General features: G+C 37.0%; 1 pseudogene across 1 annotated transcript in view; it reads left to right on the top strand.

Annotated features, from left to right (window-relative positions):
- Nucleotides 1–10212, top strand: part of LOC308439940 (NACHT, LRR and PYD domains-containing protein 4A-like) — a 57784-nt pseudogene extending 47572 nt beyond the window's left edge. Inside the window, exons 8-10 of the transcript in view lie at nt 7038–7182; nt 7873–8052; nt 10024–10212. The product of the transcript in view is annotated as an NACHT, LRR and PYD domains-containing protein 4A-like (transcript). The remainder of the gene's footprint in view (nt 1–7037; nt 7183–7872; nt 8053–10023) is intronic.
- Nucleotides 10213–13260: the final 3048 nt, after the last annotated feature.

The following is a 13260-nucleotide window of genomic DNA, read 5'->3' as shown; positions in this document are numbered from 1 at the left end:
AGAGTGTTTGTATCAGTTTAAAACCCCACCAACATTGGAGAAGTGTTCCTTTTCTCTGCAACCTTGCCAGCATCTGCTGTCATCTGAGTTTTAGATCTTGGCCAATCTGACTGGTGTGAGGTGGAATCTCAGGGTTGTTTAGATTCGCATTTCTCTGAAGGCTAATGATGTAGAGCACTTCCTTAGATGTTTCTCAGCCATTTGTTATTCCTCAATTGAGAACGTTTTGTTTAGCTCTGTACCCCATTTTTTAAAAGGGTTGTTTGATTCTCTGTATTCTAGCTTGAAGCATCTTGATGGAGGCAATGGATGTTGGAGGGGCATAGTATTAGGGGAAAGGGATAACATTTGAAATGTAAATATAGAGAATATACAATTTAAAATATGCAGCTAAGAAAAAAATTTAAAACACAACATACTTCAGTTCTGATCTGACCGGAAAAATGTGTCCATTTAAAGTGTTGGCTTGATTATTCTGTGGTAACTTAAAGCTTCCTGAACATTTTTTAGTCATATTTCATGGGAGTTAAATTCATGCCTAAGCCTGTAATCTTTGGTAAAATTAAGTGCTGTCCACAGCAATGACCTCAATGGAGAATGTGTTGAAAATTCACTGCTAAGATATGTGTTTCCGTCCTCTCACTTATCCTCTCATGTTTTTATAAGTGTGTATTCTATACTATTATTCAATTTAGAATAATTATGCTATATAGTTCATTAATTGGTTCTTGGTTTTTCAATAAAAACTGTTGAAAGCTTATTGCTGGGTGGTTTGTTCAGGTAGGTGTTTTAAGTCTTAGGATAAAATGCAGGCATAGGGAATGAGAGGGGCTTTTGGGCCATGGTATGGAATGAAGAGAAAGCAGTTGTCATGTAAAGACACAGAGCAGCAAGGATTTGCAGCATCCTTTATGAGTGGGCCAAGTAAACTGGCAGGTTGTCTAAGTTTAGGGCAGGAGGAAAGATTAAAAAAATTGCTGAGGGCATGCCATTGAGGTGGAGATTCTGTACTCAACAATTGTGCCTAGACAGCATGTCCTAAAATAATAGAACTGGCTGTGTGGCTGTCATCCTCAGATTCTAGGGTCTCTGAGGTCTACTGGTAGTGCGGTTGAGTTCTGGAGCAAAAGGCAGGTAGAGAGAGAGGCAAGGTTGGGGATGCCAGCAGCCAATCCTTGAGCAAAGCCCGAGCCAAGGAAGTTAGAAAAGGGTGTCACATAGAAAACAGTTGAAACTGATCACTGGGCCAAGTGGGTAGAACAACAAGGGCAGGGGGATTTAGAATACAGATGACAGCTCCCAGGCAAAGATGATAGTGTACAATAGTGATGTATTTAGTAGACTTATGAGTTTCCAAACAGTGGAATGTTTGCGTATATGCTATTTGGGCTGCTTGTTTCTTAGCACCTATGATCCATAATGGTAATACTAAATCAATATTCCCTTATCGTCAATACAATAATTTAATTGATTTATTTGTCCAGGCACTGTTGTAGGAGTAGTCATGTCTGTTCCTAGGACACTCTCAAACAACAGAGTGGAGATAGAAAGCCCAAATAAATGAACAAATAAATAAGTACATACAATGTATAACTGGCTACAAATGCTATGGGAAATGTAAGACCCAGAAAGATCAGAAATAAGAGCACTGGTATTAGCTCCGGGTTGAAAAACTGATATTAATTCAAGTAATCAAGAGTAAGACCCAGAAAGAAAATCATGAGAATAGTGAACAAAGCTATGACATTTGGAAAATTCCAAGTAAAGAGAATGGCTCAAGGAAGTCCAAGGTGTAAGCACAAGTTTGTTGAACTGTATAGTGCGGCTGGAGCTGTGGTGCAGAAGTAATAGTGTGAAGGCCACCTTGAGAGGCAGCAAGGCTCTGATTTATGGAGCATCGTGACAAGAGTTTTTCCATTTCTCTGCACTAAATGGCAGCACTGAGCAGGATTGAATGGAGGACTGCGATGACTTGACCTTAATGTAATAACTGGGAATGTTGTAGAATCATCTGTAGAGAAAAAGAGAAGAAAATGGACAAGACAGACAATATTACAGGAACAGAAACAGATGAAACTGTCAGCTGAGACCATAGTATTAAAGATGCAAGAAACAGTTTCTAATATTTACAGATATTAGTGAAGGAGCTGAGTGACAGGTTCCCATGAAAATTGGATTCTAAGATAGGAGTTGAGAATTGTGTTTTCTCTCTCTCTCTCTTTTTTAAAATCTTTTATTAGATACTCTCTACATTTTCTTTTTTTATGCTTTTTAAATTTATTAGATACTCTCTGCATTTTCTTTTTTTATTTTCTCTTTCAACAATTTTTTAAAGAGAGACACCTGAACAAATTTGTAAAGGCATTTTGGCACAACATTATATGAATGTATTTTTGTCAGTAATTAATTCTTTTAGAAGTTTGATAGTATGCATTGAAATCCACTATTTACCATAAGCATAAAGTGCATGTACAACAGAACATGTCGTGGAAACAATCAGAGTTTTCTTGAAGTATATTGATTAAAAATAATGATCTTTTAATACCAAAAGCTGCCACAAAGCCATATTCCTAGCTCTTGGATTATGAATGATTTAAGGTCTAGGAGTACCACATTCTGAGAGGGTGCTATACATTCACATTTTATTTCTCAGAAGGACTGAGGCTATCACTTATTGGCCTTTGATTTTCTTGAGCTTCATGTGGCTTGTGAGTTACTCCCTTGTGTAAATATACCACAACTTTAATATCCATTGGTCTATTGAAGGACATCTGGGTTCTTTCCAGCTTTAGGCTATTATGTATAGGGCTGCTATGAACTTTGTGGTTCATGTGTCATTATTGGATGTTGGAACACCTCTTGGGGTTATGCCCAGAAGTGGAATAACTAGTTCTTCAGGTAATACTATGTCCAATTTTCTGAGGAACCACCAAACTAATTTCAAGAGTGGTTGTACCAGCTTACAACCCCAACAAAAGTGGAGGAGTGTTCCTCTTTCTCAGCATCCTCACCAGCATCTGCTGTCATCTGAGATATCTATTTAGCCATTCTGACTGGTATGATGTAGAATCTAATTGTTGTTTTGATTTGCATTTTCTTGATGAACAGGAATCACAAGCATTTCCTTAGATGCTTCTCAGCCATTTGATATTCTTCAATTTAGAAATTTTTGTTTAGATCTGTACCGTATATTTTATTAGATTGTTTGATTCTCTGGAATATATCTTCTTGAGTTCTTTGTATATATTGGATATTAGACCTCTATCAGATGTGGTGTTGATAAAGATCTTTTTTCAATATGTTGACTGCTGTTTTGTTTTTTTGACAGTGTCCTATCCCTACAGAGGGTATACAATCTCTTTAAGCCTCATTTATTCATCCTTGGTTTTAGAGCACAAGCCATTGGTCTTCTGTTCTTAAAATTGTCTCCTGTGCCTATGTATTCTAAGGTTGTCCCTAATTTCTCGTCGAGTAATTTCAGTGTACCTGGTTTTATGTGAAAATCTCTGATCAACTGGCACTTGAGATATGTTCAAGGAGATAAGAGAGGATTTATTTTCATTCTTCTGCATGCTGAGTGTCAGTTGAGCCAACAATATTACTTAAACAGGCTGTCCTTTTTCCATTGAATGTTTACAGCACTTTTGTCAAAAATCAAGTGACCATATGTGTGAGGATTCATTTCTGGATCTTCTAATTGGTTCCATTGATCTACCTGCGTATCTCTGTACAAGTACCATGGAGTTTTTAACACGGTTGCCATGTAATATAGCTTGAGGTCAGGGATGGTGATTTCCTCAGATGTTTTCTTGTTTTTGAAGATAGATTTCCATCTTCTATGTTTTTTTCATTCCAGATTAATTTGCAAATTTTTCTTTCCAACTATGGACAATATAGTTGGAATTTTGATGGAGCTTCCATTGAATCTGTAGATTGTTTTTGGTAAGATGGCCATTCTTACAATATTGATTCTTCAAATCCATGAGCATGGGACATCTTTCAATCCTCTGAGATATTCTTCAATTTTCTTCTTCAGAGATTTGAAGTTCTAATCATATAGGTCCTTCATTTGCTTAATTCGATTCACAGCAAAGTATTTCATAATTTTTGTGACTATTGTGAAGGGTATCTTTTCCCTAATTTCTCCCCACGTTATTCCTTTGAGTAGAGGAAGGCTACTGATTTGTTTGAGTTATTATGTTTGGGTAAGGGCCCTGGTTTCCTGTTCTTTCCAAGACTTTTAACATGAATTTGCGTTGAAATTTGGCAAACACTTACTCTGCATCTAGTGTGATGACCACTTGAATTTTTCTTTGAGTTTGTTCATATGGTGGATTACATTGTTGAATTTGGATATATTAATACATCCTTGCATCCCAGGGATGAAGCCTACTTGATCATGGTGAATGCTTGTTTTGACATGGTCTTGGAGTTGGTTTGGACGTATTGTGTTGAATATTTTTACATCAATTTTCATAAGTGAGATTTGTCAGAAATTCTCTTTACTTGTAAAATAATAGTGTGGTAAGAATGAGGTTTATTGTGGCTTCAAAAAATGAATTGGGTGATGTTCCATCTCATTCTATTTTGTTGAATAGTTTAGAGAATATTGGTATTAGTTTTTCAATAAATTTCTGATAGAATTCTACTTTGAACCCATCTGGTTCAGGGCTTTTAGTGGTTGGGGGCCTTAGATAAATGCATTTATTTTTTTGGGGGTGTTCTGGAATTATTTAGATCATATACCTGGTCTTGGTTTAATTTGGTATCTGTTATCTGTCTAGGAATTAATCCATTTCCCTAGAATTTTCCAGTTTCATAGAGTATAGGCTTTTGTTGTAGGATCTGATAATTTCTTACATTTCCTGAATTTCAGTTGTTATGCCTCTACTTTCCTTTGTGATTTTGTTAATTTGAATACTCTTTCTTTGTCCTTTAATTAAATTGGCTAAGGGTTTATCAATCTTGTTAATTTTCTCAAAGAACTACCTGTTGGTTATGTTGATTCATTGAGTGGTGATTTTTGTTATTTTGTTTAATTTCTGCTCTGAGTTTGATTATTTCTTGCCTACTACTTCTCTTGGTACACCTGTTTTTTTTTTTTTTTTTTTTTTTGTTTTTTTTTTTTTTAGATCTTTCACCTGTGCTGTCAAATTGCTAGTGTCTGCTCTTCCCAGATATTTTTGTTTGTTTGTTTGTTTGGTTTTGTATTTTTTTTTTCTTTTGAGGCTCTCAGGGCTATGAGATTTCCTTAGTACTTCATTGCATCCTATAGGTTTCGGCATTATGTTCTTTCATTTTTATTAAATTCTAGACAATCCTTAATTTCTTTTTTTGTTTCAACTTTGACCATACTATTGTTGAGTAGAGCATTGTTCAGTTTCCAAGTGTATATTAGTTTTTGTTGCTTTTGCCTTTTTTAAAGACCAGCCTTTGTCCATGGTGATCTGATAGGATGCATGGGAGTATTTCAATCTTCTTATATCTATTGAGGCTTGTTTGGTGATAAAGTATATGGTAAATTTTAAAGAAAGTGCCTTAAGGTGCTGAGAAGATGTGTACTTTTAGTTTTAGGGTCAAATCTTCTGTAGATGTCTATTAATTCCAATTGGTTCATAACATCTGTTAGTTTCACTGGGTCCTGGTTCAGGTTTTGCTTCTATGATCTGTCTGTTGATGAGAGTGGGGTTTTGAGGTCTCCCACTATTATTTTGTGTGGTGCACTGTATTTTTGAGTTTTAGTATGTTTTTTTTTTTTATGAATATGAGTGCTATTGGGTTAGGAGCATATATGTCAAGGACTGATAATTTCTCCTGACAAATTTTTCCTGTAATGAGTAAAAAGTGTCTTCCTTACCTTTTTTGTAAACTTTTGGTTGAAAGTCTACTTTATTTGATATAAGTACAGCTACTGTAGCTTGTATATTGAGCCTGTTCACTTCTAAGTCTTTTTCCCAGGCGTTTACTCTGAGATAGTGACTGTCTTTGTTTCTGAGATAAATTTTTTGTATGCAGCAAAATGCTGGATTCTCTTTATGTATCCAGTCTAATAGTCTATGTTTCTTTACTGGGGAATTGAGTCCAATAATGTTAACAGATAATAAGGAATTCTGGTTGCCTTTCCCAGTTATTTTTGCTTTTAGAGGTAAAATATGTCTGTGTGTCTCTGTTCTTACGGGTTTCCTGCTCAATTGATGTAGTTTCCCTCCTTGTATTGGATTTTTCCTCTATTATTCTTTGTAGGGGTGGATTGGTGAACAGATATTGTGCAAATTTAGTTTTTTCCTGAAACATCTTGGTCTCTGCGTATATGGTAATTGAGAGTTTTGCTCAATATAGTAGCCTGGGCTTACATTTGTTTTCTATTAGGGTCTGTAAGATATCTGTCCAGGATCTTTTAGGTGTCATAGTCTCTTTTGATATGTCAGGTGAAATTCTGATTCGTTTGACTTTATATGTTACATCTTTCCCTTATTTTTTTTTTTTAGAATTGTTTCATTATTTTGAACACTTGGCGTTTTGACTATTATATGACAGGAAGAAGTTCTTTCCTGGTCAAATCTATTTGGAGTTCTGTAGGATTCTTTTATGCTCATGGTCATCTCATTCTCAAGAGTAGAAAAATTTTCTACTATGATTTTATTGAAGATATATACTGTACCTCTTAGTTGATATGCTTTGCCCTCTTCTATTCCTATTATTCTTAGGTTTGCTCTTCTCATTGTGTCCTGGATCTCCTGGACTTTTTCACTTAGGAGCTTTTTCATTTTTACATATTCTCTGAATGTTTTGTCTATGTTTCCAATATTGTCTTCAGGTCCTGAGATTCTCTTTTTCATCTCTTATAATCTATTGGAGATACTTGCATCAGTGACTTCTGTTTTTTTTTTTTTTTTTTTTTTTTTTTTTTTTTTTTTTTTTTTTTTTTTGTCCTTTCTTTATTGTTTCTATTTGCATTTTCATTTTCAATTCCTTCATCTGGTTGGTTGTGTTTTCCTGTAGTTCTTCGAGTGATTTTTTTGTTTCCTCTTTTAAAGCTTCTATGTGTTTATGGTTATTCTGCTGCACTTGTTTAAGAGAGTTTTTCACAGCTTCCTTAAGATTTCCCTCATCATAATGAGGAATGATTTCAGTTCTGAGTATTCCTTATCTGGAGTGTTTAACAATCCACTGGTTGCTGTGGTAGGACAGCTGGGTCCTGATGTTCCCAGGATTCTTGGTTTCATTGCTTAAGTTTTTTCATTTTCCTCTTGTCATTTTGTTGTCTGAGGTTATATGTGGTTATGTTGTCAGTGACAGGCAACTGTCTCTCCCCTGGATCTGAAAGGCTGTTGGCTCAGGAAGAAAATTGATTCTGAGGTTTCAGGTTCTTGTGGGCAAGCAGTGAGTTCTGGTGGCAAGTACTCTGTTATCATTGTGGGTTCATGTGGGTAAGCTCTTGTAAGGATGGTTTGGATGATTGGCCCTTTGCCCACCAGTCCTAAGTACTAGTAATAAGGATCTGGCTCTTTCTCTGGGCCAAAGTGGACCCTTTTTCCGAGAGTATAGCAGCACTCTCTGCTTACTGAGAACTCGTGGTGTGACCTCCATGGGCCTTTGTGTCAGGTCCATTTCTGGTCCAGGTGTAAAAACTCCAGTGGGGCTGATATTCCAGAACAGCCTACTACCAGGAAGATCAGGAATCTCTCTTACACCGCCCCTTCTACCGCCTCAGAGCATTCTCAGTGCACTGAGTACTCATTGCAAAAGCTCACTAGGTCTGTGCCCCAGGTTACCTGTTGGTCTAGGTGGCAGAGTACCTGGGTGTCTGTTCCAGGAGCACAGCCTTTCTGGTGGATCCAGATACTTTCTTACTGTTTTCTGGGTTCTCAGACCACAGACTCTTCAGGAATGTTCCCCAGTTCACCTCCTGGTCTAAATGTAGACTGTACTGGTGTCTGGACCTTGAGCACAGCCTTACCAGGCAGATCTGAGTACTCCCTTACTGTGGACCTGAAAGGAACCTTTGCCACAAACACCAAGCACCACTGCCAAGCTCTCCTTGTGGTCTGGGTACTCACTGCACAAACTCAGTAGTTCTGTACCCTGGGTTACCTGCTGGTCTAGGTGTAAGAGCTTCTTGGTGCCAAAAGGATGATTTTTATATGCTTAGCTTGGGCACTTAAAATAAGGAATTGAACCACTTTAGATGAAAGGCTTCTTTGCAGCAGTATTGTTGTTAGGGTGGTTTAGCATGTATTCATGAGGCAATGTGGGTTAGATATACAATGTTAGCATTTGGAATAGGAATCCATGTTCGTCTTCTTAACTTGTCATCCCTCAGCACATACTGCATATAATAACAGAAGATGAGAAAGGCAAAGGATCCATGCATCACTACCTATCCACCCACACTTTAAGAACTCCTGGTTAAGTATAATTGTGAGGTCGAATAATTACATCTTAATTGTTTTACCTAAATGTAAGGATTAAATGGCTGTCCAGCACCAATGCAGTTATGACTCCATGATTCACAGAGTTCTTCACCTCTCTGCTAATAAGATTGTATACTGCTAATTTCATGATCTGTTGACCCTGTTCTCAGAAAACACACTGCTTGTAAACTAATGGAGATCTAAAAGCTGTACTGTCCGCATCAACTTCCCAAATCTACTTAGTTTTGTTCTGAGAACACACTGTCATTATGAACCTTTACCAAAGATGTAAAATGTCTGAAAGTATTTTTCTCAATACACTCTGTAATTTAGATTGTGACACGGGCAAAATCATTTTGCCAAAGTTATGAAAAATTGATTGCTCTTTGTTTCCATGGAGGACACCATCAATGTATCAGAGATATTTGAGCTGTGGGACTTTGTAGACAATATTGATAAGGTATGCTTCCACGAGAAATGGAATGTTGATTTTCAGTCCACATTCTCAGTGTTGATAAAAGTTAACCAAATTATTCCTCTGTGCTATCTTTCTGTGGAACAGTAAGTGAATGTCTCACTACTACTCTTGGTCCATGTTGGCATGCCTGATGCTATATTCTTGTCATGATAAAAATGGAATAATCATCTGAGTATGAAATTTTATATTTATAATTTTTCATCACTGCAATAAAATTAAGACTAGCAAAAACTTCTCAAATTAATGAAATGAGGAACAATTGCAGATATTTATGAAATCATATAATACGTTCTTCAGTTTCAGGCTGTATAGACACCATGTTGCTACTCAGTTAAGAGCATTATCTGCTGCCCAGCAGTAACTGTGCCATAAGATGCCTTTCAGTCATCTGGGAAAATTGTCATCCAAAGTCTTACTTGGTTTTAATCACTGCATTCTACACTATAGATCTGTCATGGTTAAAATGTGACCACTGCATTAAGAATAGAATAATTACTAAGGGAGTGAACAAAAATTTTCTTAGAGGACTTGAAGCCTGCTTCAGAAAAGATAATTAATATTTCACACTATAATACTGGAAGAAAATCTGTGCCTGATAACATCATAGCCACCAGTGGGGAACTTACTCTGTTGTTATAGAAAAGAATAGTTATGGTTGTAAGTTTTATTAACATTTTTGTGTATGCCTAATGATTAGTGTTACCTTACTCTCTGTAAATAGAAGATCTATTTTGGCAGTTACTGGCAGACATTGCAGATACTAGTAGCTAGTCAAACACCTGACACATAAATAATGTTCAAATACTTAGATCTTTATTTGGAAATTGTTAGTTTAGTTTATATTTCTTTAAGAAAACACCATGAATGAGAAATTTTCTAGAAGAAAAGATTTATTTCAGGCTCATGGTCCCAGAGCAGGAGAGTTCAGGAAGGCAGAGAAGATGCTCAAGTGGTAGTTGTGGGCTCTGGAATAATACCTGTGTTCACATCTTATACAGGTTCAAATTAGAAGACTGAGGTAAAAGTTGTGATTCTTCAAATTCTAAAAGTACTGTCTAAGCATTATTCTTACTAAAGGGCAAATATTTTCTCCATTTAATTATGGGTTGATTCACTTTATATCCTGATCAGAGCCCTACAGTGCTTCAATACCTCCCAGGTAACCAAGCAAACCTGGCACCTCATGTCACTGCAGGACTAGGTACATCCTCTTCCTCTGTCATCAGAAGTGACAGCCTAATTGGGGAGCAGCATTCACAAGTAGGCAGCAGTCAGGCTATGTGCATGCTCCAGGTGCTGGTGGACCAACATGAAGAATAAACTTCACATCTGCTATTTATGTGAGGAGAGACCAATTCCTTATATTCTCTTTGGTTAGTGGTTCAGTGTCTGAAAGACACCAAGAGTACAGTTTAGTTGACTCAATTGGACTTCTTATGGGATTCCTATTCCCTCTAAATTTCTCAACCCTTTTCTCAAATTGTCCACAGAGTGTTTAGAGCTCCATACAAGGTTTGGCTAAGAATACCTCCATCTATTTTGGTGAAGTGTAGGGTAAAGCAACTGATATGAAAGTCATGGTAGGAAGCTCCTGTCTGTTTGTCTAGGCTAACAGATACCAACATACCCTGTATCTCTAAGATAGTTGGAGGAGGTCAGCAAGCCAGTAGTATGTGCTTACAGAACTTCTTTGGCCACATCAGCCCATTCTTTCTTAAATTGACCGGGTTTCCTAATGAATTCATTTCTGTCTGTCTCACAGAAGGCATATGCTTGTTGAGGCAAGCAGGAATCCCTGCTTCATGCTGAATAAGATGTATACATCAACATCCACCATGAATATGGCTGTAAACAGTATCTTCACATATTGCACCAATTTGACAAATTTGCAAACAATGTAACATCAAGGTTTTATAGCGTGTCTCAAATAATCTACTACCCATGAAGTCATGATGGTTCATATTATCTACATCCACAAATAGTTGTGCATGAAAAGATACCTGACAGGCTCAGTCATCACAGTAGAGTTTAGCACTATTTCTAGAAATCCAGGTGAACAGTGAAGTATATACATCCTTTTTTCACAAATGGCAGCATTTAGAAATAGCTTGGGTGTGGAGCATGTGGACTGCTTCAATAGACAGAAAAACAGGTCAAGTTGATGCAGATGAAACAGCCCAGAAAATCATATAATTGAGAATAGCAGACACTAGACACAGGTTCTGTTTAACCTGGAATATATAACTGTAACATCCCAGTAAGATAATGACAATCAGTTACATAGCATAAAAATCCACGATTCTCTGAACTTTAGAGATATCAAGATAGGCACTGAGTATTTAGCCAATGAGCATCTCTTGGCCAGAAGCTACTTTTCATGAGCATTCTTCCATGCAAATGTATTTCATCACTAATTCAATCTGAGTAAGACATATACATTAATATCTGCCATAAACAAAACAGTTTGAACAAGCAAAGTCTATCTCCATCATCAAGGATAGCTGCAGTGGAGGATGTCATCTAAAGAGCCAAGCCTAAATCACCCAAGACAGCCTCCATTCCAGTATCCTCTACCCCCTGTACTTGGCACTCACTTAAATCCAGGCCTGATTCCAGCTCTGTCCTGGCATCATGTAGCCATATCCTTCCTTCAAGGCACAAAGGGGAGACATGGGCCTTTGGATACCCTTTCTCAACTTCCTGTGTTCCACAGTGATTTGTGTATGCAGAGAAGGCTAGAACCTCAATTCTCAACACTTATAATTCACCAGTAGCATTTGGGTATACAGAAGATTGAGAACTACAGCACAAATCCGTGATCTCAGTGTTTTTCACAATAAATAACAAGTGCTGGTACCTTTACTTTGGAATGTGTTATGTTTTCTTGTGTGACATGTCAACATTGCACCTAGATCTAAGCAAGGAGAGGAATGTAGCCTGGTACTGAAATACGCATTTATCAATTTTCAACACACAGTTCACAACAGAACAATTAAGAGGACATAATCATATGTATCTTCCCATTGCATGGAGGCTTACAGCCTTATTCTTGCAGGATTTAAAAATACAGTCTTCTTTTTGCAAGTCACAATGCCAGCCATATTATCCAGGGATATAATAGTATGTCTGATCTGGACAAATTAACCATTGATTCCATCTTGGAAAACATTGGCATTGTCTGGAAGCACATTCATTGTCATGTCTTAGAGAAACATCTAGAATATCCAGCAGGACAGATACAGAAAAGGGTGTTCAGTATCTTTATGGCAGTTGCTCTGATTTTATGGTCACATCTTCAACCTTCCAAACAACAAAAAAACTATACATAAAATACTGAAATGATTGAGAATAGAAAGTATATTTATTATTCAAGGTACCACATATCTATGTTTCGCCCTCAAAGACTTAGATGTCACAAAGCATCACATGGTAGCCTATTGCTAACTTCCAATGATTGCTAAATTTAAATTTTGCGAAATATTTTAATATTGCAGAAATTAAAGATAAACACTATGATTAATTACCATTTACCTAGCTTTCTGAGGATCTACACAGCCAAGACACACAGAGATTTCACAATGCATTTATAGGCATGCTACAGACAGATATGACAACACCAGCTAATACCAAGGATTCAAAGAAAGTTCAAGATCATGAGAAACAGAAGTTGTTATAGTATGGCATCATCAGAATCTAAATCTTCCACTACATCAAGTTCTGGATATACCAACACTTATGAAACTCAGAAAGCTTACATAAAATCTTTTCTCTTGAAAATTCTAGAGGCCTTTTCGAGGATATAAATAACTCACCAAGATAAATAAAGGAAAACAAAGGTAAAGAAGTAGAAACCTTTAAAGAGGAATATAACTGTCAAAGAAAATCAAAAACATTTTTAAAAACCCTCACGATTCAAAATATTCAGGAAATCTAAAAAAACAATGAAAAGACCAAATCTAAGAAAAAATATAAATAAAAGGAAAGAAAGATTCCGAGCTTGAAGGATTGGAAATTGCCTTTACTATAATCATAGAAGAAAACTTCCTCAAACTAAAGAAAGAGATGGCTAGGTCAGTCCCTGCAGCTGTAGCTGCATCCCGCCCACAACCAACAGCTCAGCACCACCTCAGGTTTCAGTCTGATGAGGCTGCAATAGGTAGTTAACATGCCAGCTGCTTGCAGATAGGCTGGAAGTATTGATGATCAGAGGTGGCTTCTCCAAGGGCCAGGCTGGCCATGTCTCTGGGCTGTGACTGTTTCTACCACTTAGCGGAGACAGCATTCAGTGTTCTAGGATGAGTTGTCCTTGTGAGAGCTGGTGATAATTTAATTCCATTTCTAAGTTTTTGGTAGGTACATCAGAGAACC

This window comes from Micromys minutus (genome assembly GCF_963924665.1).
Source record: "Micromys minutus genome assembly, chromosome: 30".
Lineage (NCBI taxonomy): Eukaryota > Metazoa > Chordata > Mammalia > Rodentia > Muridae > Micromys > Micromys minutus.
This window is presented reverse-complemented; position numbering and strand designations above follow the sequence as displayed.